Source organism: Vicugna pacos, chromosome 10 (genome assembly GCF_048564905.1).
Source record: "Vicugna pacos chromosome 10, VicPac4, whole genome shotgun sequence".
Taxonomy (NCBI): domain Eukaryota; kingdom Metazoa; phylum Chordata; class Mammalia; order Artiodactyla; family Camelidae; genus Vicugna; species Vicugna pacos.
This window is the reverse complement of record NC_132996.1, coordinates 8,559,775-8,579,200: the sequence shown is the minus strand read 5'-3', so window position 1 is coordinate 8,579,200 and position 19,426 is coordinate 8,559,775. Positions and strand designations below refer to the sequence as shown.

The window sequence follows — 19,426 nt, the reverse complement described above, 5'->3', positions numbered from 1 at the left end:
TTTTAACACTAGCGATTTTTGTCTGAGAAAAAGAAATCCTATTTCATACTCTGAAGTATTGTGTGTTTATATAAATTATTGACATATACTATGACTACACAATGTTGTTGCTTGCCCTCTCCTATTCTTAGATTTAAATATAAAGATTTTTTAACATCGCTTTCCCATTTCAGTATTCTTATTCCTCTCTTTCTTGTTTGGGTATCTGTTACAATAGAGTTCGAGGATTGAGCTTCACTTATAGGTAGTCCATTAGGACAGAGATACAAACAACTGAAGAAAAAGAAAGAAGAAGATTGGTAACCTAATGGCGTTACATAAGAGTTTCATTTTGATTAGGAATAAAATCTTAAAAGTGGCCATTGTCACATTTTCAAAGAGAGATATTTTTTGTAGAACTGAGAATCATTAGGTATCTGGAGAAAGAAAGGGAAATACTGATAGGGTCACGGGAAAAAAGAAACTGTCGCCAATGTACTTTCTTCTGTGGCAATCAAAACAGACCTTACTACTTGTCTACTTCGAGTTCTACCACTTATTTTGGGTATAGAGTTTCAACCTCTCCCCTGCCTTAGTTCTACCAGTGCTTCCTTTTAGTGAAAGCAAACTAGCTACCAAAGAAAGGAAATGAGAAATGCACATTTGTTTTCCAACTGTAGACTCAGGAAAGTGAACAGACACTTAGCAGAATTTTCTTTAAAAACACAAACATGATGTGCTCACTTTGGCAGCACATATATTAAAATTGGAACGATACAGAGAAGATAGCATGGCCCCTGTGCAAGGATGACATGCAAATTCGGGAAGGATTCCAAAAAAAAAAAAAAAAACACATAGACATGATGAAAATAATATGCAAAAATAAAAAATACTTTAATGGATCAAAATGTATAATATTATGGTCATGACACCTATCATAAATCATGTTGAATATTTATTCTATTATTTACCCTATAAAGAGCAACATTTGGATTTAGAACTTGAAAATTTAAATGTATAATTGTGTGCAGTTATAACATTGAAAAATAGATCATTTTAATTACATTTAAAAATTTGGTAAGGAAAATATACTTGAAATATTGACGAGTCTCAAATAGAATTTTTTAAAAAATCTACCTATATGAAATGTACTTCAAAATAACCATTTATCTAACATATATTGAAGGAAATAGTAATAATGACTACTCAGAAGTATGGTCATAAGACACATTTTACCCATTGATGAATGATTTCTGAATTTTTATTAATAGTCTTTATATAAAAGATTTTAATTTTGCTTTGTTTTGTTTAACTTTTAGAATTTGTCTGTTCTTTTTCTTGAGGTTTTCACTCCGTAATCTCTGCTTGTCATCTACGATCTTTACACCCAGTGGGATGTTTTACTTCTTATCTTCTTCAACTCCCCCGCACTCACTTTGATCATTCACTTTTTTTGTTTTTTGGTGTCCTCTTCATCACCAGACTACATAGTGAAGGCGGTAACTGGCCTGCCGAAAGACAGAAATTAATGGGAACTTTCAGAGAGTGGTAAGAATAAAAGTTTATTTTTCCAATGCTTTCTGTTATTTCAAAGAAATATTTCCAGTAGTTATTTTTCTTAAACATTATACAAGTTTGTGTCCCCAGGAGATATTAAATAAAAGTAAGAAACTAAAGTAAGTTAGCCTCTGTGAAGAGACGTCCCTGAATGAGGCAAAAATGAACTCCTTTTGAAACATTCAAATGGGGATTTTGTTACTTCTTTGATTGTTATGATCGTCTTCAGTTTACAAATCCTCATTCGAGCAATTGCAAAGAGGACAGTCAGGTGTTCTTGGTAGAAAAATGGTGGTTGAGAAAACTTGGATTCACACAGGTCTCACACAACTAGGTCAACTATGTTATAAAACTGGAGTGAGAGTAATTACTGAGAAGTCAATTATCTTTATGTCAAGTCTATACTGTAAATAAAATGTACCTTAAATTTTTTAACAAATATAGAATTCTAGTCATTAAATTTACTTATCCCAATGGTATATGATATAAATTTGCAAATTAATTTCTGTGCTTTCTATGTTTCAATAAATAAGTAATTGTATTGAGGTTAAAGTTAGTCCTTTTTCTCACTCCTAGAAAAGACTAGGATTTACTTTAAGATGTTGAAATGAAATTGGAGATATTAGAATTAAATCAGAGATTTTGACAAAAAAAAATTGTATGCCTATCTATATAACTCAGTCTGTCTGTATCTATCTATCTTAATTTTCTAGAGGCTTTGGAATCAATGTCATGGCACCAGTAATAAACATACCCAGCACCAGTATCTTGGTTTCTAAATATTATTCTTCTTGAAAAGAAACCAAAATTCCATGAAGAGAAGGTTAATTTCATGCCTCGGCTGATTAATGTGTGTGTCTGGAACAAATTGTTGTAACATAAGTAAGGAAGTGCTTACAGAATGTAGAGAATGTGTCAGAAGTAAACAGGAGCCAGAATGAAGGGGCTTCTCTTGCCCACATCTGGAACAATTTGAGCATCGAAACAACAGTGATGGTAACAGATTATAACTTGCTGAACAAAACAGAATTCCATGAATGTCATATGGATATTCCATACAAAATTCCAAAAATATAAGATGATATAAATAAATACAAAAATTAAAAATAGATGGAGAAGAAATAAAACGAATGAATAAGGAATAAATGATGGAGTCGAATACGGTTAATGAATGCTAAAACTTATTATTTTGCTTTGTTCTTAGAGATATGAGATGGAGGAAGCTTTTCTTTTCTCCTTTACCACTCTTCCAAATTATTGGTAGGTAGCCAAGATTGTGGATTCTAGTTGATAGAGACCAGTGCGATACAACTTGGATGTTTATATTATATCTTCTGAGTGTAAGAATAATTCTAAGTTTTGTGCACCAAAATACCTGCTTCCTAGTTTGCTTTTAAGTTATTAGAATGCAGAAGCTGCCTCAAATGCCTAGTGATAGTCATCTCGTTTATGACTACTTTGCTCATGTATTATATAAATTGTGATTCATTTTAGGCTCCTTTTATCATTCAAATGGGCTTGGGTGTCCTGGTGGATTTGTCATGTCAGCACGTTTGGAATGCTGAGTTATGTAGGTGATAACCTATGCTACCTCATTAGTTATTTTCTTACTGGGGTCAAAAAAGTTGGCCTGCTTTCATTCCATTTGATGTTTCTCAATGCTATGCATTGGATATGAGTTTGTGACACATTCTCATTAGTTCCATGTTCATTTATTTGGGGGCTTTATTTTGCTTATGATGTGTAATCTCTATGAACTGTTTGCCCTGCTGAAATGTGATTAATTTGTACTTCTGATGAAGGGCCAAATTAAACAAAATAAAATGCCAAACTAATAAATATATAATATACATTGCTAGGTAACCAGTTAAGTACTCTGCCCCAAACTACATTAATAATAGATAAAATTAAAGTTAATTGAAGTATTAATTTCAGAATAAGAACTGTGATTTATTATTTGTGGATCTTATAAAAGGAAGTTTTCTCAAGGTCATTTTTTTTCCCTTTCTTTAAACAACAAACCAAATAATTTCTGACGATAGCAGTTTGCTTTAAATCATAAAGGACAATGACAGAGGTAGACTTAACCAGAAAGCTAGTGAAACTTAAGCCTCAAGGTCCCTAACGTGTATAAATGCCATCTGAAATCCCAGAAAGCATGCTAGCAATATGTTTTAAAACACTTAGTTTAATTAATTTTCCAAAAGTGAGCTATTTTAAATTCTATTTTTATTCTGACTTTTCCACCATCACACTTTCCATAGTATTAGCTAGTGTGAGCTACCAAAAGAATTTTGGGGGTCTGGCTAATGGGAAATAAGTTGGAGAAACATTGTTGAGGTTTCTGGGATACTTTATTTGGTACAAGTCACTTCTGATATAATTAAAGTATCATTAGCCACCCCATGGATTTTAATGACTTCCAGGAGTGCTCCTACCACACTGTGCTAATTCACAAAGGTGTGGGGCCAGAGGTGCTAACGAGCTCCTCTACGATCTTTTTTCTGTTCTAGGTGACACTCAAAGGTGACAGCTTCTTATGCCATTCAGTAGGAGTCAGAGCAGTATTTCTAGATGTGAAATGTGTTGCTTTCAGAATCCAAAGAATATCAGCAAGCACTGTGCTTCCTGCTTTGCCACAGGAGAATTGCAACAATGATTCTTACATTCTGGAAATGACATTTCAGAATGGTCTTGAGTATTGAACCTGTTGGTTCTGTTACTCTGGAGAACCCAGACTAATACCAGGTATGGTTACTTTATAGTAGAGAGGCCTCTATAATGTCAAATCACTGAACAGAAGTGCTTTTATCAGGTTTAGGTGGTCTGCTTCTGCAAGTTTTTAGGATTTACTAAAAAACTGCATCACCAAAATTCTTAAGACTATTCCCTCAGAAGTATACATTTTGTGTATTCGCATTTTACAGTGCCTTTAATGCCCTTTATTTTCTTACATAACCACTCATTTTTCATCTAAAATCATTACGTTTGACAGCCACCTATTATGGAAAGAACAACCATTGAATCTTTTTTTTAAAGGGTATTTCTGTTGTTGAAGAACTGGCCTCTGTACCCCGATAACCAAATTGAGACTTGGAGGCAGAGTTTGGGGAAACTGAAAAGGAACAGCTTTATTATTTTGCCAGACAAAGGGGAGTCACAGCGGGCTAATGCCTTAGAGACTGAGAATCCATGATGGGGTCGGGGTCCTGAGGTTTTACAGAAAGCTGGACAGAACACAAAGGCAACAACAAACAGGGCATTTGCTGGGAGGGTAATTTTTCTTAATCTTGATGTCCACCTGGCATCACAGAGAAACTCCGGCGGGTTTTTTCATTCTTCTGAGGCTATCAGCCCACGACCACCTTCCTGTAACACAGCTTCTGGGTTAAAGGATAAACTATTCTGGGTAAAGAATACATAGGGAGTGGAGATTGCAGTAGAGAGTTTGGAGGGCTCTTTAGCACAAAAACGGTGAGCAAGTGAAGCAAAAATGGAGGTTTGTTAGAGGAAAGAGAACAACAAGTTGCAAGAATTATAATTCAGAATGAATCCACAAGCAGCCTTAGCATCCAGGAAGCCACTTTTTAGTTTCCTACGCTTTCTTTTCTACATGAGATTAACATTTGAGTCAAATAAACTGTAAATTGATTGCCCTCGCCAATGTAGGTAAGCCTCATCCAATCCCTTGAAGGACTGAATAGAATAAAAGGCTGAATGAAAAAGAATTCTTTCTCTCTGTCTCTGGGCTAGGAACATAGTCTTCTCTTGCCTTTGGATTTAGACTCACGGGAACTTAGACCATTGACTTTCCTAGTTCTCAGGCCTTTGGGACTCAGACTAGAACTATATTTTGGGTTCTTCTGTATCTCCAGGTTGCTGACTGCAGATCTTGAACTTCTTATAAATGCCTGAGCTAATTTCTTAGTAAATCAGTCTCAATCTTTGTCTGTCTGTCTCTCTGTCTGTCTGTCTCTCTCTCTTTCTCTCTACACACACATACACACACAGTCCTTATTTCTGAGGTGGTTTTCTCTTTTCTTTAAATAAATAATTTCATTGTGGCTTTGATCGCCTCTCTTACTTTTTCTTCTAGTTTATTAGCCATATCTGTTCTTAGCTTCTAAATTTCTGAGTTCACTTTTAATATATAATTCCAAATAATGTTTGAAAATATTTAATTCTGTTTGGAGGGCTATGCCATAGTTTTCTTCTGCTGCATTACTGGTCTTTGCAGGAGTGGAGTTCTGTAGCTTGTTTCAATTCTCATTTCCTAGTATTTTTTTCCTTCCTTTAGTTTTGTATGAAATTTCTTGCTTTTTTCTAGTCTTAGGTATTGCATAGGCAGTGTTCTTGGTGAAGAGCATTTTTGTGTGTTTCTGTGGTGGCTGATTTTCATGGTGATGGTAATAGAGAATGGGAGTTTGGATTTGTATGATGAGTCTTTTTAGTTTGTTCAGGATCCTTAATTTCCACACTTTATTTTATTTTTACTCATTTTTCCCTGCATTGCAAATCTACAAGGGGCATATCCCTTCTTTACTTAACCCCTTATCCTCTCAAAGCAATGCTTCCTTGAGGCTTCCTTTTTCAGCCCCACTTCCTTCAAGCCCCTACCCCCCATATTTAATGACATGAACTCACAAATGCCTCCTCATCTTCTCTATCTTAACGCTTAACATTGACTTTCTCTTTCTTTGAATGAGTTTGTTTGTGCTTCATCGGAACCTGATCCTTCTTCTTTTCCATGAAGCATCTTCAGACTTCCCCTTCCCTACTTTCTACGGCACAATTTCCAGTGGCAGCCCCGTTGTAATTTGGTGCATGCCATTCTATTCACAGATGACTGGAGGACTGTGGTATTTTCTGTGTCCTCGTGGTACTGAAGGTGGTGTCCTGTGTGGTTTTACATACAATTCTTATTTATTCATAGCTTTTTTAAGCTATCTGAGAGATTAAGATACAAGCATCCATTATTATTCTAGGGTAAATTTAATTCTTTTGTGTATTTTTAAATAATAAAGGTCCTAACATAATTTTCCTTGACAAATATATCTACATCTGTACCTACACCTATATCTATGTCTGAAGAATATGACATTCTAAGAAATTTTATAAAGAATGAAGTTTTCTTAAGAATTAAGAATGAAATTTCCTTAATAAAATATTTCATATGTATGTGCTATACACACATACACGTGTTTCTGGATCCATAATACATATGCATTTCTAGTAGTCCTTTTTTTTTTCGAATACATAGATTTTCTTATTCCTCAGTTGTCCTGTCTAATGTAGGCAGAGAGGTGTGAGTAATATTTTACGAATTATGTAACTAGATCCAAAAGCAACTAAAACAGGTAAACAAAAGGATTGTGTATAACTATCACCAAACATGACTTTACACAATAAAATTGAATAAAGCAAATGATAAATATCACCGTCTGTCGTTTCGCTGGTATCTTTGTGTGCTTTTTTTCCTCTGCTAGGTAGTTACTGCATGGAATTATTTATCTGCAGAAATTTAAGTTTGAAACGCAAAGAGCCAAGAAATATTTCAGTTAGACTTACACAGGTAATGTGTGAAGTATTTCTTATATGCCTACCTTTTCAACTTCCCTGGAGCCAGAGCATTTTATAATATGTAATTCTTAAAGGATTTACTATGATGCAATATTTGCCATGCCTGTCCTTTTGTAAAATATGAACCTCTCCCTGCGTAAATCAGTTTTACGAAAGGTAATACGTGCATCCTAGTAATCGTGTTCTTGAAGATGACCACACTCTACATTTAACATATTTCATTCATAATCTCACATTTATTTAAATACAGGTTCTTGAGATTCTAAGTCAAAATTTCACGTCCCATAAATCACAAAGAGTCACACAACTGGAAAGATCTTAAAATAGTGTCTCATCCAGAGGCCTGGTTTGATCCCACTCTATATGCAGTTGCAGAATCTGTGTGAATTACAAAATAAATACCTGACTTTTAATCTTTAATTGAAGTAACAGTAAATGTAAAAATTAGATTTATTTTTTTAATATAAGGAAAATATTAAAAAAAATATATATAAAAATATGTGATTTCTCCAAGTAAGTCAGCCACTCAAATTCATGAGCTGTCTTCATCCTTCTTAAATATCTACCTTTTAAACCTCATAATGTAGCCTTAACCCTTAAAACTGTAACTCTTTAAGGCTCTTCCTGACTAAGGAATCAAGATAGTGCTGTTTAATGGCTTATGATTTTTGGTTCACTGGATAATCACATGTTGCTCAACTCTCACTCGGTAGTTGAGAGTTTTCAGTGTGAAACAGAATAAACTAGTCACATCACCAAACATGAGATAGTCAGTATGAACTCAGAAGCAGACACCAGAAGCTTCAACAATTTCGAATTGCCAGATGAATTAGTTGAAGAATTTTTTTTGTACTATGTCCTCAAATTTTAGGATTACTGTGTCTTGTATATATAAAAAGTTGTCTATATATATATATATAAAATTATTAAATGCTCATTAATTAATTATCCTTTTGGTGTAATTATGTCTTCCTAAGGAAGGATCAGAAATGTTTATGCTGTCTCATTCCATTTGGGCTGCTATAAAAAATTTTTACAGACCAGATAGCTTATAAAGAACAGATATATTTTTCTCACAATTCTTGAGGCCGACAGTCCAAGATCAGAGTACCAATATGGTTGCTTTCTGGTAAACGCTCTCTTCCTGGCTCGGAGCCTACACCTTCCTGTGGCCTCACCTGGTAAAGGGGGCTGGGGAGCGCCGTGAGGTCTCATTTATAAGGGCGCTAATCCCATTCTTGAGAACATCATCTCCATCACCTCATCTCCTCCAAAAGGCCCCAAGTTCTAATATCATCATCACAGCATAAATCAAGTATGTAGTGAACTTGCTGTACTACAGCCATCCAGCTTTGCTAATGAGAAACAACTGCGTCTTCCTACTGTTACTAATGGTCTCGTCTCCTGACATGTTTTCTATTGAGAAGAAAGAGAGAAAAAGTTTATTACCAACCACGTAAACATAATATCAGATTGAAATAACAGGAAATGTTTGCCTGGATCCATAGGACTAAATGAATGAAGAATAAAAATTAATGAACAAACGATTTTGAGTTCTCTTTAGCATCAGTCACAAGATAAGAGAACCAGGTCCAAGGGGCAGTGCAAACCAGCTTTGTTCCATTGGCAACTCAGTTATTTCTCTGTGTTTCATTATTCTTATATATCAAAAATAAATATGTTAATTAGCTAACTAGGTTTTACATTGTTCACCTGTAAATACATGGATAAAGTTTTTTTTTCTAATTTAAAACATGATTCTATCTTAATTAATAATGGTGTTTTGAAGGTAGACTGAAAATTAATAAAAACATTTTTAAAATTTTAAATGCAATGTCTCGGTCCAGGCAAAATTTTTTGATGTTGAATTTACTTAATATTTTGAGAGTAAACATTAAGAGAACATAAGAGTTCTGGTCTGATCAATTTGTAGTAAATTTACTCTAATACAATATAATGAGTTCTTTGTTTAATGGAGAATGTGAAAAAAAATTAAGATGAAGTCATTATTCAGTCTTATAGAAAATGTATCCATTTACCAGAAAATTGTTAGAATTATAAACAATAATTAATCTACTCTGATGCTTTTATATAAACATAGTGTACTTCACAATTTTGGGGAAAACATACTATTTAAATGAACAAGAAACAGTAAACCAAATGAAGACTGACTTAAAAATAAAAAGCAATTAAATGTGGACTAAAATATGTTGAAATGAAAATGAGGAAACTCTCAACACTAAACCCTAAGTGTTAAACTCTAAACACTACATAATATTGTCTTTCTAATACCAACCTCAATTCTCAGAGTTCTCCATATTCAGGAACCACTGTCTAATTAATTAGCTGCTTGATATCTTTTTCTTATACACAACTAACTTGTCCATGGAATTATACAAATAAAAAATACATGAATAAAAATCTAGGCAATTAAAGTAAAGAGTGTCTGACCAATCTTCCATTCCAATTTCAAGTCAAAACCTTTACCAAATATTTCCGTACGTGCTTATTGTTTGGCATGCTCTCAAGACACTAAACTCCCTGAAAATTCATTCTTTGTTTGCATTTATATCACTAACATTTAGAAAAATAAATGAACATGCATTTTTTCCCCAATCTTACCAATCTACATCTTATACTAAGAAGTTTTAACATGTAGGGTAATTCAGTAACTTCTCTTATCATTTTACATTTTATTTTATATAAAAGAAAATATTATCAAATAGAGTAAAACTTTAGCATGTAAGCCCAATTTGACATACTTACATAGCGTACCCAAGATTTGAATTCTATTTCAAGACGCGTCTTCCCCGTGGGATACGTTGTCTCTCTCTGAGTCAAGGTAGTCAGCAGGGTAAACACACACACACACACACACAACGGTACACAGAGAAGTTCAACTAGTTTTACAATAGATACAGAACAGGTTTGTACAATATTTTATTTTTAAATCCTTTAAAAATAGTATGTTGTAAGAAGGAACTGCAACTCAATCTATTCTACAGAGGTACCACTTTTGATGTACACGTCAATGGCTCTCAGGTCCTCTGAACTCATATAAGGGAGGATTTATAATTCCTCAAGGAATTACAAAATGAATGCTCATTAGATCAGACACCTGAAACAGACATTCTTTTAGTCAGGATTTTGACATTTAAGAAAATGACATTGTGTTCCTGCTTAAATCTGTACTGAGAATCTGAAATGAAGAAATTTTGTCTAATGACTGAAGACGTTTCATACCGTTTGTAATTAAAAAATGCTAATGGGACTTCCAGAATGGTGCAAGCGGTTCTGAAGACCATCCCATTAACAAAGAATGTACAATTCTAGCAAAAAAATCAAAATTAACCTTTACAGAACTCTTCAAAGTAACCAAAGACTTGTAAAAACCAGAGATGCATTTATTAAAGAAAAACTGCTTAATCTTGATACAAATTGTGAGCTCTGTGGCAACTAAAATGGTCCTATTCTTTATATTGAAGTATATATATTGAAGTATAATCAGTTTATAATGTGTCACTTTCTGGTGTACAGCACAATACTTCAGTCACATAGGACCATACATATTATTGTTTTCATGTTCTTTTTCACCACAAGTTACTACAAGATTTTGAATATGGTTCCGTGTGCTATACAGTAGAAACTTGTTGTTTATCTATTTTATATATATATTAATTAGTGCCCTATTCTTTTCTACTCTTCTTTAGCTTCTCTATAGCCTTGAAAATCAGCAGCCTAGCAACCACTGTTGCTGTGAAACAGCAATTTAGAAGCTGCTGAAGGGAAAGAGCCAGGTTTAGAGCTGTTCACAAAGTCCTTTCCCCAGAGGACTGCCATTATTTGACCACTTGGAAGCATTCAGGAAAAGTCTCAGACACGGCTTCTTTCTATACTGACTCAAAACTTCACTTACAAGAAAAGCCTTATCTCCAGAGCTTTTTTTTTTAATTTTAATAACAACCAATGCCAATTGATGAACATTGTGGCTCCCTAAAAGATAATCTCAGATGGGGCAAGCAAGAATCTGACAAAACTCTGTTAAGCACTTAGATAGAAATGAGCACCAGGCACAGGGAGCAAAAGGGAGCAGGAACAACCCAGAAAATAACAGAACTACTGCCCTCAGGATCAGGGGCTCCAAAAATTTTTACTTTCTCCAGATGAAGGTCAGCAAAGAAGCCATCTAGGATCAAACACTGCAGCTGAACAGTGGAGAGGACACGGCCTCACTTGACCCAGTGCTCATTATGATGTAATTAGCATTGCAGTTTGAGCCCCCTCCCTTAGAGTTCTCTGTGTGCATCATGGGTAAGAACCTGCACAAAAGGGATGGGCGTGCCTGAGCACAAAGGATGTGAGATGTCTGTCAATCAAATAATCAATTATTCACGAAAATACCCCTAAGCCTGGATATAAGAACAGAAAAAGCAAAGGAGCGGTGCCATTCTTCTTCTCTTGGGCTGGCCCGCCCCCAATTCTCGGTGGTGTACTCTATTCTACTACCTTTTACTTTACTAATAAAATCTTCTTTTTATATCACACTTTCCATCTTTCATTAAAAACTCATTTTGGGGGGGGTGATAAGAACTGAAGTAACTTTTTTTCCCCTCCTCCTGGTAACAGATCTAAGGAATGAGATGCCCCTACAGTAATTCAAGAAGCTCTAACATATTTCTGAGGACATAGAGGACTTGGCATATGCCAGGGAAAGACCTGAGGAGGCTGTAATATCTCATTTCTAGCTAACATTGAGACCCTGCATACACAGGAAGTAAAGGGTAAATCAGAAATGGTAATTGCAATAGTGTTAAAAGTGTGCCCTAACACAGACACACAAAGCCCCTAGGCAAAGAGAGGAAGACTTATTTGTTCAAGTCATTTATGGAAGTCTCTGTGCAATTAACTGACTACTAAACTAAAGATGCAGATTTCACTGACCATAGAATGACAGAGTGTTGACTTTACAAAATCAGTACTAGAGAGTCATTAAACAAAAGATAGGAAGAACAACTACAAATTTTGGGCAGAGGATCAGACTTCCAGAGTTGTCACATATTATTCAAAATGTCATTTCAAAGAAAAACAAATTCAAGGCATATAAAGAGACAAAAATAGTAACAACAAACCAGTTAGTAGAAACTGCAGAAATCAAGGCATTAAATTTAGCAGAGAAAAATTTCAAATCAACTGTTACAAATTTGTTCAAAGAACTAAAGAAAGCCACGTTTAAATAACTAAAAGAAAATAAGATCACTATGTGTTATCAAATAGTGAATATCAATATAAAATAGATCATTCATATATAATTATTATAACATGTGTAATATATAACTATATATTATAATATATATATATATGTAAATTCTAGATTTGCAAAATATAATGACTGAAATTAAAAAAAAAAGTCACTAAAGAGGTTAAGTAGGACATCTGAGTTGGCCAAAAGAAGAACCAGAAAACTTGAGGATAAGTCAATTCAGAGTATCCAATAAAAGCTACAGATGAAAAAAAATGAAGAAAAATAATGGAACCTCAAAGAAATATACAATATCATCAATGCATACTAGTACATGAAGAATAGAAGTCTCAGGAGGAAAGGAGAGAGTGGGGAAGACACAGTATTGGAAGAGATAATGGCCAAAACTTAACAAGTTTTAAGATTAAATTTGGATTTTTTTAATCTTAAAAAAAATCTAAAGGCAATTAATTACCAAATGAAAGCTAGATGTGAAAGTTAGACTGCCCCCTTGGTACGATATAAAATGTGTCTGACCTACTGAAGCAAGAGGAAAGAAAGCTCGAAGGACAAGATCCAGTTACCACGAGATTTGATCATTCCTTACAAAGGAAATTATGCTATTCCCAGGTCAAGGCATAATGGTAAAGTAGTAGAAGCCTGCAGTTTGGAATGTAGATGTCAGGGTAATTATTATCATAAATCTGAATTTTCCTGCATTGAAGAAGTAGTTAGTTATATATGCTGTTTATATATGGATACATATATTAAGGTATGCTGTATATGCCAGTTTTATTCATAAAAGGCTATGGGGTAGATTATGTCCCATTAAAAATATATATACCTATTGCAATGGCTAATAATCATGATGGTTGAAAAATATTACTTCTCTGATGTACAAGATTTAAATTTTGGAATAATGTTAAACAAAAGATAAGCTATATATAAGATAACTGTGTTTATTAATAAAATTTTCAATGGGTTATTAGTAAAAAGTCCTGCAGACAAAACCTATATTCTCTAAAAACAAAGGAAAATAGAGGTAATGAGAGATAGAAACTCCGTGAAATCCATCCCTACAAATTCCCCCAAAGAATTTTGCCTGACATTTTCAGAGCTTTTTGAAAGGCTTTCTTCTACCACAGAAGAATTTTCTACTCACAAACGTACTTTTTTTCCCCATTCCCCTGGTAAAAGAACATGCTACAGAATTCCATAAACTCTAATAACCTAAACTCCATAAACCCTAATAATGTATCAAGATGTATCACCTGATTTATCCTTCACAGGGCAATCATTTTATTTTTTCACATGTACTGTTGTATACTTTAAAAAACGACAGCTATAGAAATAGTAGAACTACTTGGTGAAATAATTTCTATTCTAACAATGAATAAAGTATCTACAATTAATACAGTTCTTTTCATACTGAGGACCACAAACATGAGTTTGCTGTTCTTTGTAATTACCATGACTGATCATTAATTTAGTAGGTGTTATGTGTTTTTTTACATTACCATGGATAAATTTTCTATATTTTTCTTGGAACTAACATTTAACTTTCTAGTTAAGACTGGAAATATTCTGTCTTGTTCCTGTTGATCATCATCAGTATTGCACAAGATAATATTTGTGTTATTTCTGCGCATAAAAGCTCTTTCAACTGCAACTCCTCTTATTCTTGCTCTCATAATTTTACTTCCAGTAGGCTTCTTTTGGTCAAATTGTCCCAGTTATCCAGTGTGTGTCATTGTCTTACAGTCTTTCTCTCCTCTCATTTCCATTGCTTAGAGAGGGATATGCAAACTAAAAGAAAAACCTGAGACATTTCTCTCTTTTTAACTTAGGTTCTTGCACCCAGAACATTATATTGTTTATTCAGGCAAAAAGGTGCATTATTTATTTAAAACTGTTTTTAAGACTTATTCGAACAGCATTTTAGAAAAGACGACTACTTCAAGTTGAAAAGATCAGGAATTGTATTATATTGCCCTGGTATAGGGCACAAACTAAAAAAAAAAATGATGAATTAATGCATGCAATGATAAATGGATAAATGCTCTCAAAAGACAAATATGATCATTGAGAACCCTCAAAAGGAAGAGTGAGAGAAAAAAATATCAAAGTAGAATTTTCCCATTTTTAACAATGACATTTGTAGACTATCTAAACTCATAGTGATTACTATGAAGAATTACAATTATTTAATGTTCAAAATACTGTCCAAAAGTTACTATACTTATTATCTTATTTTAGGTGTAGACATTCATTCTTAATTATGTGAACCAGCCAGTTTCTAGAGGTTCTCTTGGTTGTTGAGTAGCAAAAAAAGAACCCAAATTTATTACTTCTGGCTCTGCTCCCAGGGAATATGAGGACAGGTAAGCACTCTCCTCTTCCTCTCCCTTCCTCCCTCCCTCTCCCTCTGTGTGTGTGTGTGTGTGTGTGTGTACACAAACTGTGCGTGTGTGCTCTCTGTTATTTTACTACATTGCTTTATTCTCTTTTGAGTTCGTTAAGGAAAGTAAAATCAAACTTTGGTTTCCCAATTACACATGAGGTCGGAATTCATTGTCTCAGAAATGAATCTGTTATACTTTGAAGGAATGATGTAGTAGGAGTTTGCCTTCTGGGTATAGTCATTTTGTGGTCCCTTAATATTTTAATTTAAATTTGTATTGACCCCCTAACCCAACACTTTGCTTTAAATTCACTTTTCTCAGATGTCACACAAATTACAGAACATTTAGCTAATGCTTCACTGATACAAGGTTGCGCATAAATCCTTGAAATGTATTCAAGTGCTTATTACAATAAGAGCCAAAAATGATGCTATCCTCCGTAGGGCTAATCTATTATGTTTCATTTATAAGGAGTGCAGAGATTCATATTCCAATCTAAAGAATGATTAGGCATACTTTTTAGATTGAGATACATTTGATGTATAATCTTGCATTATTTTCAGTTATATAGACACTTTTATGTAATCATTTCATTATTTTGATATTTTTGTTATTTTTAAGGATAGATCCATATTTACAAATTTAGATAATTCTTTAGTGTGTATGAAAACTTAGAGATAAATCCATTTCAATAGATTGTTACCTACATTATTTGGCAATAGTCATAAGAATATCATCTTTATTACTTTTGGCAGAAAGTTTTCTACTGAAAATTTATAAAATATAACAACTGTTTCAAGGCGAGGGAACACTGTTTTTGACACTCAAAATCTTTCAGTCTTTTTTTAGGACAATAATATCTGGAGTTTTCTTTGGGTAACTCTTATTTTGAATAACTAGCCCAGTCAGAGACGTGGGTCAGTTGATATTTACGGCAAGACCCCCTCCCCAGAAGTGGCCACTAAAGGCTTAATCTAATGAGCCTATTTCATGTTCTTAATCAAAATGGTTTGTTCAAAAATGAGCATAGGACCTAGTTCTGACCAGTGAAAAATGGCATTTTTTATGGATTCTGGCAAAGAAAGTTTCCTTATCTTTTCCTTAGTTACAACGTGGAGAGACTCTCATTCATCTCTTAGACTTAATTATTGACGGTGTAAAGTCCCAAAGTGAAATAGGGACTCTTCCTAGCCCCATTTTGTAAGAACTAGTGAGGTACGGACAGATTACTTATTTTACTCAGGACCACACAGCTAGGGAACATCAGAACTGGGATAGGAAGCCACATTGTCACATGTGATCTGCACTCACTACAACCTTTTAAGGTAGATATGTATCACTTCCAATTCACAGATGAAAAAAATGAGGATCAGTCAGGCTAAGGCAATACTGACTTCAATGCCTGGACATTTAACCACATGTGCTATAAAAACATCTGCTGTGAAATTGCTTTGCAGGGGCTCATCCACCTTAGTGTGGGCACCAGAGATGGCTGCTGCTACACACAGATTGTTCAAAAGTTCCTCCAATTGACTTGGTAGTCATTCCCCTAATATGAGTTACTGCCACTCTGCATTCCTTCTCAAAAATTCCAGAATTCACGTCCATTTCAAAATGTGGCCCATTTACACATATTTCAGAACATCAGTTGTATATGTTATGAATGCCTATACACACAATGCAGCTACACACAGAGCACACACTCACACACACAAGTCTGAACATGTACTTGTTTTGCAGCCACAAAAGAGCTGGTGAGTAGCTGTAGAGATATAATTTCATGCTGACCAGAGAAGACGTAGCAAAAATAAAGAGTTGTGCCTGTCCCTGATGAAAATATTTGAGATGATGGACCAAACCTTACTTAAGTTAGCTTTGCCTCTGGGTTTTTCAATTGTGAGACACAAAACTTCCACTTACCATCTAACAGACAATGAGATGGATCTTGTGTCCGTTAAAATAATAAGCTTCCTAAAAGATACATTGATGCTTTTTTGCTTTTCAGAAAGACTAATGATCCTAGTTCTATTATCCACATGAACAAGTAATGCAGAAGATGGAATGACAGGTAACAATAATTTTATCTTTTTTAAAATTTGAAGCCAGAGTCGTCTCCATTCAAATGATGTGCAATGCATATTCATAGACCAAGAGAGTACACAGTATCCAGATGCTAAATTCTTGGGACACTACTCCATGTGGTCACTAACACAGATTTTTATCTTCAGAAAAATTTTCACATTGTTCCTTCTCATCAACAGCCCTGTCCTAGCTTTTATGCATGCCCTCACTATATCCTGTTCTAGAAATTACAATAGTTTTCTGACTATTATTAACTAATAGTTTTCTATTGTAAAACTGATAGTTTCTAACTAACTTTTCTATCTCTGAAAGAGTGAAAGAGACAGATATAGACATAGAGGATATACCAGTCTCCTATTCGTAATGCCTCTCCGGAGAATTGTGATGGCTAAAAGCCAATAGAAGTACTGACAAGTTTCTGACAGGTGAGTGTAGGCACATGAGCCAACATGTTCCTGCCTGTGACTTGGAAGGCACTGAGTCAAAGAGAGAGTACCATCTGCATTAGTTCCAACCTGATGTGGTTCCTCGCTGCTCTGAGAAATGTTTACAAGGTACACACGCACTAGCCTGCAGGAGTCAGTCTGTCTACACGGCTGCGACGACTTGGCCTCCACCAGGGTTTCTGGGGGAGGCCTCTGCAAAGGCTTCTAAGCTCCAGATGTAACGATGGGTATGTTAGGCTCTCAGCTGTGAACTGAGCGTGATTCCAATGGTGGCAGGGATGTCAGTGGTGATGCTCTGGATACAAATCTGTGGCTCAGTAGGTACTTCCACCACTGTGAACGCATGAACCGATTTAAACCTGTACTAGAACATGAAATGGTATTGCAGACTCACATAGTCCCAACTGAAAACCATACTTAAGACACAGAAAAAGGCAATGCCTGCACTTTGTAATCATTTAACCCGGAAGAATACCCTTGTTCCATTTCGTGTGCATATCTTTAGATTGGATCAAGGCCCCAGATTAAATGATGATATATTAAAAAAAAAAGCACATTTTTCTAAAAGGCATAGGTAATATTACAGTAGTGTGTGTATGTTACACATTTTTTTATATTTACAGTTGTCCAATGCCAGCAGGCAACTCAGATTCAGGCTTCGTCACTGCCGGCCGAACAACTATTTAATAGCTCTTCACCTTTTTTTCAGAATACAAGTTAAATTTATCATCGGTGCATTTAGTGATCTGAAAAGAATGCTAGAAATACTAAAATAACACTATAAAGACAATAATATTATGCTTCAGAAATACTGTATTACTAAATCACTTATTGATTAGAAGTAAACCATAAGAAAGATGACTAAACTCTTGAACCTGAAAGGAAAATAAAAATGAAAATACTAATTGTGAAATGGTGAGATACAGCTAATGCAGAATTTAGAGAGAATTTAGGTAGAGATAATCCGTACACTTATGTTCTTAGAATCAGTAGCTGCCAGTCACATGTCAACTAGCATTTAGACTGAATTTAAATACATTAAGTACAAATAAGTGTATTTTTAAATAAATAAAGCTTAATAACTTGAAAGGTGGCTTCACTAGCCACTTGTTCAGCTGTTGTGTTTGGCCTGCGGTTACTGTACTGGACAACTGTAAATATAAAATATGTTTAACATAAATGTAGAACTGAAATATTATCTATCCCTTTTAGAAAAATGTGCCTTTTTATGTGTCATCAGTTAATGTGGGAAGCACCAGTCCATTGGTTATAACAAGAATGGATACACAGTCTGGCATGTTGAAGGCGGGAGAGTCTGTATTATGAGAAGAAATGCAGATTTTAATCTCTATAAAGCAGAAAGATTCAAAATAACTTAGATGCTCATAGGCACCTCATTGTGACCCAGAGACAATTATCTCTAGCACGAACAACATGGCCAAGGAAGAACCAGCCTCATTCAAAATCAGTTACTAATCTAAAAAAAAAAATTCTAAATTAAAAAATAAGCAAATTGATAGAGAAAAATAAACATAAATCAAAAAGTGAACTCTCCAACAGTTGTCCTTGTCAAATGCAGCTGGTGAAAATTTTTAGTTAAAAGTTTCACATGCTTTCCCCTTCAACATGCTTTGGTAACATATTCCATGTCTGTTTTAATTCTACAGCTATGATGCATCAAATTATTAATCAGACTCCTCTGGAGAATATTTTTGTGTGTTCTAACTTTTTTTCTATTATAAACAATCCAGCAATTACTATCTCTTTAAATATCCAGTGGGTTTGTAGGGGATGTATTGATCCAGAACTGCTTTCTTCAGCAGCGACTGACCTACGCATTATTAGCTACCAAGATTATGTGTCTTCATGAGTTTTTATTCAACTCCATCTTCAAAACAAATTCAAGAGGAGTTTCCATTGCCAGACTGTGTATCCATTCTTGTTATAAACAATGGACTGGTACTTATTTTGAAAAACAGTCTTGGTCTGAGGCTGGCACTACAATCCTCTTTTCTAAATATGTTTTCTCCCCTCTGTTTGACTTTCCCTGCACATAACAGCCTTTCCTTTCCCTGTTTGGAGTTACAGAGGCTCTCATTTGTGTGGAAAATTACAGTTGTTCTTCTGGTTCTATTTCTCTT

General features: G+C 34.6%; 1 non-coding gene across 1 annotated transcript; it reads left to right on the top strand.

Moving 5' to 3' along the window:
- The first annotated feature begins 715 nt into the window (after positions 1-715).
- Positions 716-821, top strand: LOC140699093 (U6 spliceosomal RNA). Its single transcript, XR_012077111.1, has one exon. It is a non-coding gene; the product is annotated as a U6 spliceosomal RNA (small nuclear RNA).
- The last annotated feature ends 18,605 nt before the right edge of the window (positions 822-19,426 follow it).